Here is an 18,820-nt window from a genome sequence, read left to right as displayed (position 1 = left end):
ACCATGGGTTTCCAGAACTAAGGAACTTTATCTTACTCATTTTTGTATCTCTGCATGTAATGTAGCACAGTGCCTTGCACATAGTAGATGGTTAGTTAATCTCCAGCTATTACTCTGTTGTCTCCCTCCCTTTCATTTATATTTGCTATTTTCTACTTATTCATCTAACTTGACTCAATCTTTCTGTCCCCATTACACTACTGAAACTGCTCTCACCAATGTTGCCAACAACATCCTTCTTACTGATTTCAGTAGATGGGTGAAACCCACTCTTTCCATTGGTTTTGCTAAGTTGGAAGACTATAAGCTAGAGCAGCTAATAGCTATTTTTGCCACGTTATAGGGAGAACTTGCCTGAACAATGAGGCCAATACAGAGGAAAGCAGAGCTGAGAGAGTCCTGATGACATCATTTGATCTCGAAGGTTCAGCCATATCTTAAGCCAACTTCATCAAGGACTTTACAGTTAAATGAGCCAATAAATCCCACACCCTCTTCTTTAAAAAAAAACTTAATCCAGTTTAGGCCAGCTATCTGTCTCTTGCAACTGAGAGAGTCCTAACCTAGCTAACGATCTCCATTTCTATATTTCCAGCCCAGATATTTTTCCTAAGCTTCAGGTGCATATCCCCAACTGCTTACAAGATTTCTCCTCTTGAATTTCCCACAGGTACCTGAAACTCAAAACCTATTTAAAACCACACATCTTCCTTTTCCGATCATTATCTCTGTGAATAGTATAGCACTTTGCCAGAAACCTGGGTGACTCCTCTTTCTCTTCCTTCAATCAAATCACCAAGTCCTAATTTTTTTCTACCCACTAAGTAAAACTGTCTACTTCTATTTCCACTGATGCTACTCTAATTATGCCACCATCATTTCTTATGTATATCATTGCATCAGTCTCCCTTATGTCCCTTTAGTCCATTATTCTCTCCATTTTCTCCACTTTTTCTCCATTTTATTTCTAATAAATTACAGTAACATACTTATTGTAAACCATTTAAGAGTTATCCCTTTCCTATCCAACCTCTTTCCACCTGATGTAATCAATAATGCAGAATTTGGTGCTTCTGCGTTCCACATCTGTTTCTATGTTTATATCCATATATCTATATCTATAAACATTTTTAGGGGGTTAAAATCTTTCTATTTTAAAAAGATTTTATTTATTTATTTATTTATTTATTTATTTATTTATTTAAGAGAGAGAGAGAGAGCCAGTGAACATGAGCAGGGGGAGGGGCAGAGGGGGAAGGAGAGAGAGAATCCTGAGCAGACTCTGCCCAGAGAGCAGAGCACAATGTGGGGCTTGACCTCACGACCCTGAGATCATGACCTGAGCCGAAATCAAGAGTTGGATGCTTAACTGACTGAACCATTCAGGCGCCCCAAAATCTTTCTCTTTTTTTAAATAGATGTGGGATTATATTTTACACATTACTCTGAAACAATTTTTATTACCTAGCAAAGAACATGGCTATTCTTTAAATCCATAGATGAAACTGTAACATATTCATTTTAATAGCTGCATAGTATTCGATAGTATGGTTATGTCATAATTTATTCAGCCATTTCCTTGTTTATAGATACTAGGGTTATCCCTCTCTTTTTGTTAAAGATTTTATTTATTTATTTGACAGAGAGAGAGACAGCCAGTGAGAGAGGGAACACAAGCATGGGGAGTGGAAGAGGAAGAAGCAGGCTTCCAGCAGAGGAGCCTGATGTGGGGCTCTATCCCAGAACGCTGGGATCACGCCCTGAGCAGAAGGCAGACGCTTAACGACTGCGCCACCCAGGCGCCCCATGGGTTATCCCTCTTTTTGCCACTAAAGCAGTCCTATAATAAATATCCTTGTATATATGACCTATGTACTGGTATTCTTATTTCTGTATGATAGATTCCCCAAACTGTAAATGATATATTATAAAGGTATCCGAATGTTTAATTTGACTGGAGAGTTGTATTAATTTCCAAAATGGGTGTAATAATTTATATAATTTATATCTCAAATATGATATACTACATATGATATGTAGTATCATATACTACATATGATAAAAATCATATGATCATCTCAATAGATTCAGAAAAGCATTTGACAAAATTCAACATTCTTTCATGATAAAAACTCTTCACAAATTAGGTATAGAAGGAATATATTTCAACATAAGAAAGGCTATATATGACAAGCATACAGCTAACATCACACTTAATGAAAAGCTGAAAGCTTTTCCTCTAAGATCAGGAAAAAGAGAAGGATATCCATTCTTGCCACTTCTTTCAACATAGTACTTGAAATCTTTTAGCCAGAGCAATTAAACAAAAAAAGAAATAGAAGGCATCCAAGTTGGAAAGGAAAAAGTAAAATTGTCTCTGTCTGCTGATGATATAAACCTATATATAGAAAACTCTGGACTCCACCAAAAATTGTTAGAAATAATAAATGAATTCAGTAAAGATGCAGGATACAAAATGAACATACAAAAATCAGTTGTGTTTCTATACACAACAATGAACTATTAAAAAAAGAAATTAAGAAAAAGATCCCATTTACAATAGCATCAAAAAGAACAAAATACTTAGGAATAAATTTAACCAAGGAAGTAAAAGATCAGTACACTGAAAACTATAAAATGCCAATGACAGAAGTTGAAAAAGATACACAAAGAAGTAGAAAGATACCCTGTATTGGATTGGAAAAATTGATACTGTTAAAATGTTCATATTACCCAAAGCCACCTGTAGATTTCACGCTCTCTCTGTCAAAATTCCAATGACATTTTTTTCACAGAAATAGAAAAAACAATCCTAAAATTCATATGGAACCACAAAAAGACCCCAGATAGTCCAAGCAAACTTAAGCAAAAAGAACAAAGCTGAAGGCATTACATTTCCTGATTTCTAAATATATTACAAAGGTATGGTAATCAAAATAATATGGTACTGGTGTAAAAACAGTCATATAGACCAATGGAACAGAATAGAGAGCCCAGAAATAAATCTATGCATTTACAGGCTAGCCAATCTTCAACAAGGATGCCAAGAGCACACCATGGGGAGAGGATAGTCTTTTCAATAAATGGTGCTGGGAAAACAGGACATCCCCATGCAAAAGAATGAAATTGGACACTTATCTCACAGCATATACAAAAATCAACTAAAAATGGATTAGAGTTAAACACAGACCTGAAATTGTAAAACTACTAGAAGAAAACATAGGGAAGAATTTTTTTTTAACCTCTGAACTTTTTATTGGCCTCCTGCTCCCCAAAGAGTACACTGCTTTGGCTGCTTCAAAGTCTCAAAACTGATGTCATTGGTCTCAGATGCCCCTTTGCCCTCCACAATCCTGTAGGTGGTGGTCTTTTGGATGGTTTGCATGGAGTTGTTCCTGTCTAGGGTGTTGCCAAGACTGAAGCCCTCTCTCTGTCTTCCAGCAGGTGATAGTAGGTGGCGATTTCAGCCCCCAACTTGGCCTTGATGTTCATCAGGGCTTTGTACTCCTGGATCTGGTGCTGCCCCGCTGACTGGGTCTGGGACAGCTCTGACTCCAGGTGCAGCAGGAAACCAATAAGCTGCTACATCTGCATGACACAGCAGGCCTCCACTTCCCTCAGGTTGTTCTTCAAGCTGGCCTTCATATTTCTCATAGAGTCCAGGTTGATCTCCAAGGACTGAGCCATATGTGTCAGCTCCATGAACATCATCTCAGCTGCTCCTATCTCAACAGTCAGTGAGGTGATCACTGTGGTGCTTTCCTCAATCTGTAGGCCAGCCTGGTACTTGTCCAGCTCCTTTTAGTTCTTCTCAGCCAGCTTGTCATACTGGGCTTGGATGTCCACCATGATCTTGCTGAGGTTCTGAGATTGGGGTCATCCAACTCCATGGTCAACCTAGAGTTGGGAGTTTGGGTCTGTAGACCCTTAACTTCTACCTCATGGTTCTTTTTCATGAAGAACAGCTCCACCTTGAGAGTCAATTTCCATCTCCAGCTGCAACTGAGTGACACTGATGTCTTTAATGACCTTGCAGAGCCCACGGATGTCACTGTCCACAGACTGGTGCATGGCCAGCTCTGTTTCATACTTGACTCTGAAGTCTTCAGTAGCAAGACAGGCATTGTCCATCTTCAGAACAATGCAGACACAGTCCACAGAATTTACAAAGATCTGAGCCCTCAACTCCTTGATGGTCCTGAAGTAATGCCCCCAGTCTCTGACCTGCTGTCCCTTCTTTTCCAGGTGTTTTTAGATTTTGATCTCCAGTCTCTGATTATCAGCCTCCAGTCTCCTCACCCTCTCCAGGTAGGAGGACAGGTGGTCATTCAGGTCTTTCATGGTTTCTTTCTCACCCTGGATATCCCCTATGCCCACCAGATCCCCAGTCATCCCTGTGGTCAGGCACCCAGACCTCCAGCCACCTTGGAAGCTGGTGGAGCAGGACACAGAGATCCAGGAGCCTGAGCCCCTAGCTCCTGCATAAGTGTTGGCCACACTGCTGACAGGCCAGATCCGATGGCTGGACGAATGCATGGAGCCCAGGGACCAATAGTTGGTGGAGAAGGTGGAGTGAGTAGTGAAGCTCATCTGTTCAGAGAGGAAGGTAAGAGTCCAGGGCTCAGGCTGCCAGGAAAAAGCTTCTTGACATTGGTCAGGGCAATAATTTTTTTAATATGATGTCAAAAGTACAGGTGGCAAAAGCAAAAAAAAAAGACAAGCAGAATTGCATCAAACTAAAAAGCTTCTGCACAGCAAATAATCAACAGAGTGAAGAGACAACCTATGAAATGGGGGAAATATACATCTGTTTAGGGGTTAGTATCCAAAATATGTAAGGAATTCAAACAACTCAATACCAAATAATAATAAAAAATAGCATAAATAATAATAACCTGATTTAAAAATGGGCAAAGGACCTGGATAGACAGTTTTCCAAAGAAGACATAAAATTGGCCAACAGATATATAAGAAGATGCTCAACATCACTCATCAGCAAGGAAATGCAAATCAAAACCACGATGAGATGTTACCTCACCCCTGTTAGTATGGTTATCATCAAAAAGATGAGAAAACACTTGTTGGTTAGGATGTAGAAGAAAGGGAACCCTTGTGCACTGTTGGTAGGAATGTAAAGCAGTACAGCCATTATGGAAAACGGGTTCCTCAAAAATTTAAAATAGAATACCACATGATTCAGTGATCTTACTTCTGGGTGTATATACAAAGAAAATAAAATCAGTATCTTGAAGAGATATCTGTATTCTTATGTTTGTTGTAGCATTAGTCATAATAGCCAAGACATGGAAACAACCTAAGTGTCAAATGAATAGAAAAAGAAAATTTGATCACACACACATGTGATGAAATATTATTCAGCTTTAAAAAAGAGGGAAATTCTGCCATTTACAACAACATAGGTAAACCTAGAAGACATCACCCTAAATGAAATAAGCCAGACACAGGAAGACAAATACTGCATGATATCGCTTATATATAGAATATAAAAAAAATAAATAAACTCACAGAAGCAGAGTAGAATGGTGGTTGCCAGGAGCTAGGTGTTGGGGAAATGGGGAAGTGTTGGTCAAAGGGTACAAAGTTTTAGTTATGCAAGATAAATAAATTCTGGAGATCTAATGCATAGCATGGTGACTATAGTTAATATTACTGTGTTGTATGCTTGAAATTTGCTGATAGTAAGTCTTAAGTGTTCTCATAACAAAAAAGAGGGAACTATGTGAGCTGATGGAAATGTTAATTAGCTTGATTGTGGTAATCATTTCACAGTGTATATAAAAATATCACATTGTATACCTTAAATGTACACGATTTGTATTTGTCAATTATACCTCAATAAAGCTGGAAAAAATTTATATTCTTTGCACAAATATATGGGTTTTCCCACATCCTAATTAGCATGGGATGTTATTATATTATAAAATTATTGCTAATATATTTGGGTGATGGGTAAAAAAATGACATATCATGCATATTTTATTTTAAAAATTAAATTTTCTTATTTTAAATTAGTGCATATATTTTAAAAATTCAAAAGATACAGAAATATGAAAATTAAGTTAACTCTCCCCCCACCACAACCTTAAATATTTTTCTTCCCCCAAGCAACCAGTTACCAGTTATAGATTTATCATAATTTATTTAATCATTTCTTAAATAATGGACATTTATGTTATTTCCAATACTCTATTATTTCACATAGTACAGCAAAGAATATCACTGTTGATAAATGATTTCCCACATGTAAGTATGTCTAGAAGTAAAAGTGGAATTGTTGGATCAGAGTATATGTATTTAGCATTTGAAAATATTTTCCATAAAATCTATTCTTGACATTGATCCTGTGCTTCCCCATTGCCTTTAGGATAATTTCTATGCTCCATAAAAATGGATTCCAAGTCTCTTATATGATTTGTCCCCTGCCAGTCAGCTCATTTATCACTTCCCCTTTAGGAATCTGTATTAACCATACAAACTTGTTTCAGTTCCTCAAATGAACCAAGCTCCTCTTACTCTAAGCCTTCCAACATGGATGTTCTCTCTCCCTTCCCTCAAATCTTCACTTGGCTAACTCTTTAGCATCTGTCAGGTTGCAGCTCAGGAGACCATTAGGAGACCTTCCAGAACCTCCCAGGTGTAGATCAGGTGATCATGTGTCCAATAGCACCCTGTGCTTACCCAATTATATCACTTACTATACTGGGTTGAAACTATCCAACTGTGAGATTGGTGAGGGTAGGATCTTACCATGTTCAACTCTGTGTCCCTAGTGGTCCAGAGATCAATAAACATTTATTCAACAACTAGTTGGTACTTAATAAACATTTACTTGAATGAATGAATGAAAAAAAAAGGAAGCCCTAGTAGCTTCACATGTGAGGCAAAAGAGGCCCTATAAGTTTAGGAGTAGAATCTAGAGTAAGGCAGGGTTGCGTAAGTAATCCACTATAGATCCAATAGGAGCCATCTGCCTGCATATCTACATCTTCCTGTGACATTTTGAGGAGCCATACAAAAGGGAGCTGACCGTTTACCACTTGGCCAACAAGTTAACCTTCTTATAGACTTCACTTCTTAAAACCATAAGCATGTTCTTAATCCTTACTGAGTCTCTTTATGGATGTTAATGAAAAGGCTCATTTGACCTTCCAAACTGAAATCCAGAATATTTAATCATCCTGACATCATCTAATTGGCTAAGACTACCCTAGCTATTATATTATAGAAATCAGGAATAATTAGGAGGAAATTATAAGAGAAACAGAAGGTAACAATTAGATCATCTATTCTAGTAGCTCAACATATTTCTCTTACCCTAATATATCTGAGGGATATGATGTAATCTCATCAGTAAGAGTACTGTCTCATTATAGAGTTCTTAATGGGGCAGAGTGGTCAGAATTTCCAGGGGTGTGTACCTTGAAAAAAACCTCCTTAGATGATTTTCAATCTTTTACACTAGAGTTGACAGTCACTGATTCTAGTTTAACTTTTAGAAAAAACTAAGATCAGAGAAGTAAAGACTTCCCCAAGATCATAATGTGAGTATAACTACCAATGGCAGAGCTGGGACTATAATCTGGGCCTCCTGGCTTAGAGTTCATCATTTTTCATAATATTTAGAAACAAATAACTAGAAGGAATTTAAGACATCGAGACAGAACAGAAATACCTTTAGAGAACCTCAGGTCAAGTGGGCTTCTGACCTCTTTTAGGCAAGAGATTCCTCAAAGATATCTTACCTTTACAGCATTTTCTAATGGGAGGCAGGCATGTTCATATTTTACCTTACATGATGCTGTATTGCTTATGTTTGTTATAATGAGTATGGATTGTTTTTATAATTTAAAAATGACACAAATATTTTTAAGCAGCCTAATCTGTAACTTTTACATCCAGTTCACTTTAGGACTTAGGTACTGAGGACAGGAATTTGGTAGCTCTACCAACGGCAGGGCCTGGTACAATGTCTTACAAGTCGTTGATATTCTAAAAATGTTTGTTAATCAAGCATCAGTGGTGAAAGCTTGTTGAAATCATCTACTGCGGGGCTAGTTCCATCAATGAAAATACAGCTTTAAAGGGCATTTTGGAGTATGAGCAAGCTAAGATATTTTAGCTTATTTAATGTCTTATTTGATATAAAGACATTTTCCAGAGGGTTCTGCTGTGGGCATTTATGCTGTTGGAATTTTTTTTTTTTTTTTTTTAAAGATTTTATTTTTATTTATGTGACAGAGATAGAGACAGCCAGCGAGAGAGGGAACACAAGCAGGGGGAGTGGGAGAGGAAGAAGCAGGCTCATAGTGGAAGAGCCTGATGTGGGGCTCGATCCCATAACGCCGGAATCACGCCCTGAGCCGAAGGCAGACGCTTAACCGCTGTGCCACCCAGGCGCCCCAATGCTGTTGGAATTTTATATATTATACACACCCACCCACACACACACACACACATATGTATTCCATGACCAGTAGACAACCTTAGGGACTCTACATCTGAAATCAACAATCCTTTTCAAGTTTACACACATGGTAAACCCTCAAAAGCTTTAATTTAGTCTTATGAACAATCCCCTGTAAGCTCTCAAAATGATTTTAGTCTTTCTGTTTTGATAATAGCACAGTGATGGCTCACTGAAAAGCAATCAATGTAAGAGCAATACTAGAATGAGGGCACTTAAAAATTCTAGCTAACATGTGTATAGGTAGAAAGTCTGTTACTTTGAGGCCATAATCTTTCATGTTCATCTGTATCAACTCAATGGTAGCTATGCCTTATTTCATTATCATTTTTAAGAAACAAAGGAGAAAGGGTATATTTTAATATTGTTTCTCCACTTTACTCTTTTATAATAGCAAAAAAAGAATACTTTTTTGATCTGTCCAAAAGTAAAGAAAACTACAAAGAAGAGATACTGACAAAAAGGGACACATATATACAGCCAGACAGATAGTAAGAGAGTGACACAGAACTGTACAGATGTGATCGTTTGTTGTCATGAGGTAGGCCATAGTTTGAGGCTTGGAGTCTTTTTCTTATGGACTTGGATAATATCAGTGAACACAAAAAAAGACAATCTGGTTGAAAGAGAGTATCTTTGCAAAAATTATAATGGGTTATCTATAAATTAATGAATATGAGTACCTAAAATGCCTGGGAGACCATGCTATTATATTTGTTTTCCAGAGAGAATACAGTAATAGCAGTTAATTTCTGAAACATTTTTGCGTACATTAACACCTTTGGTCATTACAACAACAGCATGAGGTAAACAAGACTAATTTCCCCCCTTATTAAAGCTAAGGAAACTGAAGCTCAGAGGGATGTCATTCCTCCAAGGTACATGGCTGCTATGGTGGCAGTGACATCAGGATTGGGATCCAGAAATTGCTATTCAGTCTAGTACATTTTCTATTATACCATGCTGCACTTTAATTTTTATTCTTTTACAAGGACAGAAATATGGGAGGAGGGCAGGTTTGGGGAGATATTAATATTCTGATTGATTCCTGAAAATGATCCTACAGGAAGAGAACAGATGATTTTACAATAATATTCATAAAATATAGAAAACACCTCCATGGGAATTCTTAATTCATATTATCTGATTCTAAGACCTCACGACAGTCTGTATGTACCCTACATTTCATTCCAACTAAAAAATAAAGGTCTACAGATTTCTGGAGAACCCTGCAAAAGATGACGAAGCAAGTCACCTAGAGCTATTATTACTATTATTACTTCAGAAACACATCACACGGATGGGTCTCGGCAGGAAATCCTGGCACCGATTTCTGGAACTGTTGTGACTCACAACACCTACAATGAAGGGATCATGCTTTCCTCACTGAACAACACAGCTCAAAGATCTCATAAAATTAGCAAAAATTAGCTGAAAACCTGTATCAAATACTTCTGGCCAACTCAAAACAGGAGTAGTAAATTTAAGGAAGAGATGTAGTAAAGAAAAAGACCACTCATTTTCTGAGAGTTGAAGATCTATAGCATCAAGATTTATACTAGAGGAGAACTAACCCTGTGTTTGGGACTCCTGCTTCTTATTCAAAACCTTCATTTATAGAATAATCCAAATGGAGAAACTGAGATGCATCTGAGAATTTCTTGAATGGTAGGTCAGAAAGATTGGATATGTCCTGGATATGACCACTGACATTTTTAAAGGCAAGGTATACTATGCCTATGTTATGCCTCTAATCAACAGTAGCTGATTTAGTAGTCCAGTGAAACAAGGAAAAAGATTTAGTAGCTTGATTTATTCTTGGTGAACTTACGTAGGATTCTGAGGATAACTATATCCCTTTCTTTTCTTAAAATGTGAATGAACTATTTGTCAATTTTTTTTTCTCCTACAGGGATTACTGAAGATCATCAAACTTAATTTGTATAGTTCCTAAATAGAAAATCTAGACTCCTTCGTTTCCCCATTTGTTTTTTGAATCATTCATTTAACAAATGTTTGAATGTCTTCTATGTACTGGTGCTGTGTAAGGTAAATTCCAGGACCTGCTTTCACCACCCTACCTTTGCTTCATTTTTACCTATTGCCTATAAATGTATCTGCTCCCTCGCTAAAGTATAAGCTTTCCAGAGGGTGTTATTTATCTTTATACTTTTTCTGGTAGTGCCTAGAGGCTTGTTAAATAATAATAACATAAAGTTTTGGGAATTGAAGTCAAATTAAAGGATAGTAACGGATCAAAAAATTTATAAAGGAACTAGAATGAATTTTCCTGTTCTTTTAAAACTTAATCTCTATTTTTGACCTTTGAAAAATGTTTTCTTCCTGAAATCTCTATCATGTTCTTAAATGTTCAAAGTAAATGACTTTTTCTTTGACACTTGTGATGCAAACATGAGCTGGATAGCTAAATTTTTATTATATCAGTAACTCGAGGATCTAGAATCATCATCTGCTAAATTTTTTTTGCATTAACACAACCACTCTGATTTACTCACCCAATTATCCTACCTCCTCCTCTGTTCAGATGGTTTATAGATTCACTTTTTCAAAGAGAAGTTATTTATTTTTATAAAACCATCAGCTTATTGTCTTGTGACATGGTGATATACAGTGTAGACTTATATATCCAGCTGCCTTCTTAACATATACACTTTGTTGTATAATAGAAACCTCAATCATAGCATGCCTGACTGAATTTTTTTTAGTTTCACGTTTTTATTTAAATTCCAGTTAACGTACAGTGTAATATTAGTTTCAGGTGTAGAATTTAGAGATTCATCACTTATATACAACACCTAGTGCTCATCAAAAGTGCTCTCCTTAATACCCATCATACATTTATCCCATCCTACCACCTACCTTCCCTCCAGCAATCCTCAGTTTGTTCTCTTAATTAAGAATCTGTTTTCTCATTAGCTTCTCCCTCCCACCATGCTCATCTGTTTCATTTCTAAAATTCCACAGATGAGTGAAATCATGTGGTATTTGTAGTTCTCTGACTTATCTCGCTTAGCATAATACACTCTAGCTCCATCTATGTCATCGCAAATGGCAAGATTTCATTCTTTTTTTTACGACTAATATTCCATTCTGTGTATGTACACACACACACACACACACACACACGAGTAATATTCCATTCTGTGCATACATATACATATATATATACACACACCACAGCTTCTTTAGCCATTCATCAATTGATGGACATTTGGGCTCTTTCCACAATTTGGTTATTGCTGATAATGCTGCTAAAACATCAGGGTGCATGTATCCCTTGGAATCAGTATTTTTGTATCCTTTGGGTAAATACATTGTAGTACAATTGCTGGATTGTAGGGTAGTTCTATTTTTAACTTTTTGAGGAACCTCTATACTATTTTCCACAGTGGCTGGACCAGTTTGAATTCCCACCAACACTGTAAGAGGGTTCCTCTTTCTCTGCATCCTTGTCAACGCTGTTCTTCCCTGTGTTGTTAATTTTAGCCTTTCTGACAGGTGCAAGTCTTGATTTATATTTCCCTGATGATGAGTGATATTGAGCATCTTTTCATGCATTTGTTAGGTATCTGTATGTCTTCTTTGGAATGATGTCTATTCATGTCTTCTGCCCACTTCTTAACTGTATTATTTGTTTTCTGTAATTGACTTTGATAAGTTCTTTATAGATTTTGGATATGAACCCTTTATCAGATATATCATTTGCAAATATCTTCTCCCATGCTGAAGGTTGCCTTTTAGTCTTGTTGATTGTTTCCTTTGCTGTGCAGAAGTTTTCTAGCTTGATGAAGTCCCAATAGATCATTTTTGATTTTGGTTCTCTTGCCTCCAGAGATGTGTCTAGTAAGAAGTTGTTATGGTTGATGTCAAAGAGGTTACTGCCTGTGTTCTCTACCAGCATTTTGATGGTTTCCTGTCTTACATTTAAATCTTTCATCCATTTTGAATTTATTCTTGTATATGGTGTAAGAAAGTTGTCCAGTTTCATTCTTCTCTGTGTTGCTGTCCAGTTTTCCCAACACAATTAGTTGAAGAGACTGTCTTTTTTCCACTGGATATTCTTTCCTGCTTTGTCAAAGATTAGTTGACCATATAGTTGTGGGTCCATTTTGGGGTTTTCCATTTCACTGATGCATGTACCTGTTTTTGTGCCAGTACCATACTGTTTTGACAACTACTGCTTTGTAATATAACATGAAGTCTGGAATTGTGATGCCTCCATCTTTGCTTTTCTTTTCAAGATCGCTTTGCTATTTGGGATCTTCTATGGCTCCATACAAATTTTAGGAGTGTTTGTTCTAACTGTGAAAAGTGCTGGTGGTATTTTGATAGGGATTTTATTAAATGTGTGCATTGTTTTGGGTGCTATAGACAGTTTAACAATATTTGTTCTTCCAGTCTATGAGCATGTAAAGTTTTTCCACCTCTTTGTGTCATCTTCAATTTCTTTCATCAGTGTTTTATAGTTTTCAGAGTACAGTTCTTTAACCACTTTAGTTAGTTTATTCCTAGGTATCTTATGGTTTTAGGCGCAATTGTAAACGGGATCAATTCTTTGATTTCTCTTTCTGGTTTTTCATTATTGGTGTAGAGAAATGCAACAAATTTCTGTACATTGATTTTGTATCTTGCAACTTCACTGAATTTGTGTATCAGTTCTACCAATTTTTTGGTGGAGTCTTTTGGGTTTTCTGCATAGAGTATCAAAAAAATCTGCAAATAGTGAAAGTTTGACTTGTTCCTTGCTGATTTAGATGCCTTTTATTTCTTTTTGTTGTCTGATTGCTGAGACTAGGACTTCCAGTACTATGTGAAATAACAGTGGTAAGAGTGGACATCCCTGTCTTGTTCCTAACATTAGAGGAAAAACTTTCAGTTTTTCCCCAATGAAGATGATATTAGCTGTGGGTTTTTCATATATGGCCTTTATTATGTTGAAGTAGGTTCTCTCTATCCCTATTTTGTTGGGGGCTTTTATCAAGAATGGATGCTGTATTTTGTCAAATGCTACTTCCGCATCTATTGAGAGGATCATACAGTTCTTATCCTTTCTTTTATTAATGTGGTGTGTCACACTGATTGACTCGTGAATACTGAACCACCCTTGCAGCCCAGGAATAAATCTCACTTGATCATGGTGAATGATTCTTTTAATGTACTGTTGGACTTGATTTGCTAGTACTTTGTTGAGAATTTTTGCAGACATGTTCATCAGGGATATTAGCCTGTAGTTCTGTTTTAGTGGGGTCTTTGGTTTTAGAATCAGAGTAATGCTGGTCTCATAGAATGAGTTTGGAAGTTTTCATTCCATTTCTATTTTTTGGAATAGTTTGAGAACAATAGGTATTAATTCTTTAAATGTTTGGTCGAATTCCCTGTGAAGCCATCTGGCCCTGGACTTTTGTTTCTTGGAAGTTTTCTGATTACTGATTCAATTTCTTTGCTCATTATTAGTCTATTCAAGTTTTCTATTTCTTCCTGTTTCACTTTTGGTAGTTTATGTGTTTCTAGGAATTTATTTCTTCCAGATTGCTCAATTTGTTGGCATATAATTTTTCATAATATTTTCTTAGAATTGTTTGTATTTCTGTCGTGTTGGTTGTGATTTCTCCTCTCTCATTCGTGATTTTGTTTACTTGTGATCTTTCTTGTTTCTTTTTGATAAGTCTGGCTAGTGCTTTATCAAGTTTATTCATTTTTTTCAACTAACCAGCTCCTGGTTTCATCTGTTCTACTGTTTTTTTGTTTGTTTGTTTGTTTCTGTATCATTTATTTCTGCTCTAATCTTTATTATTTCCCTTCTTCTGCTGGCTTTAGGCTTCATTTGTTGTTGTTTTTTTTTTTTTAGTTCTATTAGGTGTAAGGTTAGGTTGGGTATTTGAGATTTTTCTTGCTTCTTGAGGTAGGCCTGTATTCCTATATACTTCCCTCTTATGTCCACTTTTGCTGCAACCCAAAAGTTTTGGACCATCATGTTTTCATTTTCATTTGTTTCTATGTATTTTTGTTTCTTCCTTAATTTATTGGTTGACACATTCATTTTTAGTAGGATGTTCTTTGGTCTCCATGTATTTGTGGTCTTTCCGAATTTTTTTCTTGTGATTGACTTCAAGTGTCATAGTATTGTGGTCTGAAAATATGTGTGGTATGATCTCAATCTTTTTGTACTTGTTGAGGCCTGATTTGTGACCTAGTATTTGATCTATTCTGGAGAATGTCCCATGTGCACTTGAAAAGAATGTGTATTCTGCTGCTTTAGGATGGAATGTTCTGAATATATCTGTTAAGTCCATCTGGTCCAGTTTGTCATTCAAAGCCCATTTTTCCTTGTTGATTTTCTGCTTAGATGATATGTTCATTGCTGTAAGTGGGGTGTTAAAGTCCTCTATTATTATGTATTATGATTCATGAGTTTGTTATTGTTTTATATATTTGGGTGTCCCAAGCTGGGGGCATAAATATTTACAATTGTTAGATCTTCTTTTTGGATAGACCCCTTTATTATGATATAGTGCCCTTCTTCATCTCTTGTTATAGTCTTTGGTTTATTTTATTTTATTTTAAGATTTTAAGTAATCTCTATACCCAATGTGGGGCTCAAACTCACAACCCTGAGATGAAGAGTTGCATGCTCAACCCACTGAGGCACCCCTTTTTGGTTTAAAATATCATTTGTCTGATATAAGTATTGATATTCTGGCTTTCTTTTGACATCCATTAGCATGATAAATGTTTCTCCATCCCATCACTTTCAATCTGCATATGTTTCTTTAGGTCTAAAATGAGTTTCTTGTAGGCAGTATGTAGAAGGGCCTTGTTTTTTTTAAATCCAGTCTGACACCCTATGTCTTTTGACTGGAGCACTTAGTCCATTTACATTCATAGTGATTATTGATAGATATGAATTTACTGCCATGTTATTATGTGTCTTGGCATTGTTTCTGGAGATTTTCTCTGTTCCTTTTTAGTCTTTGTTGTGTTTGGTCTTTCTTTCCCACTCAAAGAGTCCCTTTTAGAATTTCTTGAAGGGCTGGTTTAGTGGTCATGAACTCCTTTAGTTTTTGTTTGTCTTGGAAATTTTTAAAAAAGATTTAATTTATTTATTTGAGAAAGAGAGTGAGCATGACCAGGGGGCAGAGAGAGAAGGAGAAGCAGACCCCCTTCTGAGCAGGGAGCTTGATGCAGGGCTCAATCCCAGGACCCTGAGATCATGACCTGAGCCAAAAGCAGCCACTTAACCAACTGAGCCACACAGGCACCCCTGTTTTTACTGGAAATTCTTTATCTCTCCTATTATGAATGACAGACTTGCTGGGTAGAATATTCTTGGGTATAGATTTTTCCAATTCAGCACATTGAATACATCATGCCACTCTTCTCTGGCCTGCCAGGTTTCTGTGGAAAGATTTGCTGCTAACCTTATTTGTTTTACCTTGTAAGTTAGGGACTTCTTTTGTCTTGCTGCCTTTAGGATTTTTCTTTCTCTATATTTTGCAATTTTAACTAACATGTCTTAGTGTTGGCCTGCTTTTGTTGATTTTGATGGGAGTTCTCTGTGCCTTCTGGATTTGGATATCTGTTTCCTTCCCCATTTTAGGGAAGTTTTCAGCTCTAATTTCCTCAAATAAACCTTCTGTCCCCTTTTTGCTCTCTTCTGGGACTCCAATGATACAAACGTTATTATGCTGTATGGATTCATTGAGTTCACAAAATCTACATTTGTGATCTAATATTTTTCTTTCCCTCTTCTTTTCAGCTTTGTCATTTTCATAATCTAACCTTCCTTTTTAAGGATTTTATTTATTTGAGAGAGAGAGAGAGAGAGAGAGAGAGAGAGAGGTGGGGCAGAGGAAGAGGGAGAGAGAGAATCTTACACAGGCTCCATACCCAGTGATTATGACCTGAGTTGAAAGCAAGAGTCGAATGCTTAACTAACTGAGCCATCCAGGCACCCCATAATTTTATCTTCTATAACACTTATTCATCCCTCTGATCCTTGTAGTCATTACATCCGGCTGATTTTGAATCTCAGTTGTTGCATTTTTCATTTTGGCCTGACTAGTTTTTAGGTCTTTAATCTCTGCAGTAAGGGACACCCTGGTGTCTTCTATGCTTTTCTCAAGCCCAGCTAGTATCCTTATGATTGTTCCTTTAAATTCTGGATCAGGCATATTACTTGTATCTGTTTCAGTTAGATTCCTGGCCACAACATTTTCTTGTTCTTTCTTTTGGGATGAATTCCTCCATCTTGGGATCTGGTCTAGGTCTATCTTCTTGTGTATGTTAGGAAATCCTGTTATGTTTTCTGCTCCTGAAAGTAATGGGTTTATAAAGAAGAAGTCATGTACTATATGGGGCCTGGAGCTTCAGGATGTGTCTGTGGTGTATGCAGTGTGCACTCTGCTGATGTGTTTTGGCTGCTCTTTCCCTCAGGTAAGTCCTCTGCAGTGTTTCTCCTTGCCTTCAGTGGGAAGTATTTGGACCTTGGCAAGAGTGTGGCAAGTTTTAACTAGAAGTGTTCTGGTCTGCTTGTTAAAAAAGACCTGATGCTATTTCCACTAGAGCTGAAGCTTTGCAGAACTATGTGGTCAGTAGATGTGGTGTGTACATGGGGGTAGTTGCACTGGTCTTCTGGGGGACAGGCCTGCTGTGCAGGTTCTCAGGCACACTTGTTCCAGAAAAGCAGCACCAGCAGAGTGCAGGGGGGTGAGGCTTGGTGTAAGCAGTTTAGCCCACCAGTGTTAGCATTGTGCTGCTTACTGAAGTTAGTTTATGCTGAATAGCAGGGGAGAGAAATGGAGCCAGCCAGCTCCCTAGTCCCCAGAAAGGGGGTGTTTGCACCCTCTCCTGTCTAGGAAGCCCTCCCAGAAGAGCAAAGAATATCCCCTCCTGCATCTCAGTCATCTCTCAGATCGCTGCCTTCATCCTATTTGTGTCCAGGCTGCCTGCCTGCCTGCCTGCCCAGCAGCACAGCACACCTTGGGCTCTATCCTAGGCAAGCAGTCTGAGTTTTAGAACTCCAAACTGTAGGGACCTGGCATGGCAGGGATGTGCACTGGTCCTCTGGGGGAGGGTCTTGCTGTCCTGGGACTGATGCAGGTTTATCCCAGAAGGGCAGTCATACCAAAGTGCAGAGGCATGGAGTTTGGAATAAAATGCAGCAAAGAGCCACTGTCCAGGTTAGCTGCCCTCAGGAGGTGTCTTTGTACCTATGCTGAGAGGCCGGGGAGGGAAATGGTACCTGCTGGCTCTTTTGTCCCTGGAGAGGCATTGCCACCTCTCCCAGCTATGCTCCAATATGAGGAAACTGCCACCCAGTGTATCCCAGGGGATCCTCAGATTGTGCCCTTTGCCCCCAAGCTATATGCTCTCCTTCTCCACAGCACTGCATCACCCTCAGGGCTCCATATGAGCCATACTGCAGATCTCCTAAAACTCCTGTCTTTGAGCCCTGCTGGTTGTAAAAACTCATGAAAACCAGCCCTTCTCATTTTCCCAGTCAATGACTTTGAGGAAGTGTTTTCCTTGTGTGATCCCCTGTGTATTCCTCTTTCTCAATCTCTCTTCCTCTCTCTTACACATGCTTACTGCTCTCTGTGACCAGGGCTCCCTCCCCCCCACAACACCTGTGATTTGTGTCTCCCCCAAACCACGTCTCTGCACCTCCTACCTTCGATGATGTGGCCTCCTCTCTCTCTCTAGTTGTGAAGTTTGTTCTGTCAGTCCTCAGATTGATTTCTTGGATATTCAGAATAATTTGATATTTATCTAGCTGCATTCGAGGGATGAGGCAAGACTACGGTCCTCCTAATACTCCATCTTCTGAATTCTTTTTTTTATTCAAGTATAATTAATATACAGAGTTATAATAGTGTCAGGTGTACAATATAACATTTCAACAATTCTATACATTTCTCTGTGTTCATCAAGATAAGTGTACTCTTGGAGACAGGAAGATGGCGTTTAAGTAGGAGGACCCTAGGCTTACCCTGTCCCATTAATACAACTAGATAATTACCAAATCATCCAAAATATCCCAGAAATCAACCTGAAGAATGACAGAACAAACTCCACAACTGAAGAGAAAGAAGAGGCCACATCAAAACATGTAGGGAGTGCAGAGATGTGGTTTAGGGGAGAAATGGATCCTGGCTGCAACAGAGGGGAGGGAGCCAGGGTTGTGGAGAAGGTGAGAGAGAGAGGAGCATATAGAGAAATGAACAAAGAATGTTTCCCTAAAGCCATTGGCTTGGAAAACAAGAGGGGTTGAATTTTGTGAATTCTTGCAACCAGTGGGGCTTAAAGCCTGAAGTT

The 18,820-nt window shown here is 37.9% G+C and overlaps 1 protein-coding gene and 1 pseudogene across 5 annotated transcripts in view; both read right to left on the bottom strand.

Moving 5' to 3' along the window:
- Positions 1–18,820, bottom strand: part of EDA (ectodysplasin A) — a 407,351-nt gene that overhangs the window by 92,632 nt on the left and 295,899 nt on the right. The gene's annotated exons all lie outside the window — the stretch shown is intronic.
- Positions 3,254–4,688, bottom strand: LOC105237075 (annotated as a pseudogene).

Source organism: Ailuropoda melanoleuca, chromosome X (genome assembly GCF_002007445.2).
Source record: "Ailuropoda melanoleuca isolate Jingjing chromosome X, ASM200744v2, whole genome shotgun sequence".
In the NCBI taxonomy this organism is placed as follows: Eukaryota; Metazoa; Chordata; class Mammalia; order Carnivora; family Ursidae; genus Ailuropoda; species Ailuropoda melanoleuca.
Note: the sequence above shows the minus strand (reverse complement) of the source record. Positions and strands in the feature narration are given on the sequence as shown.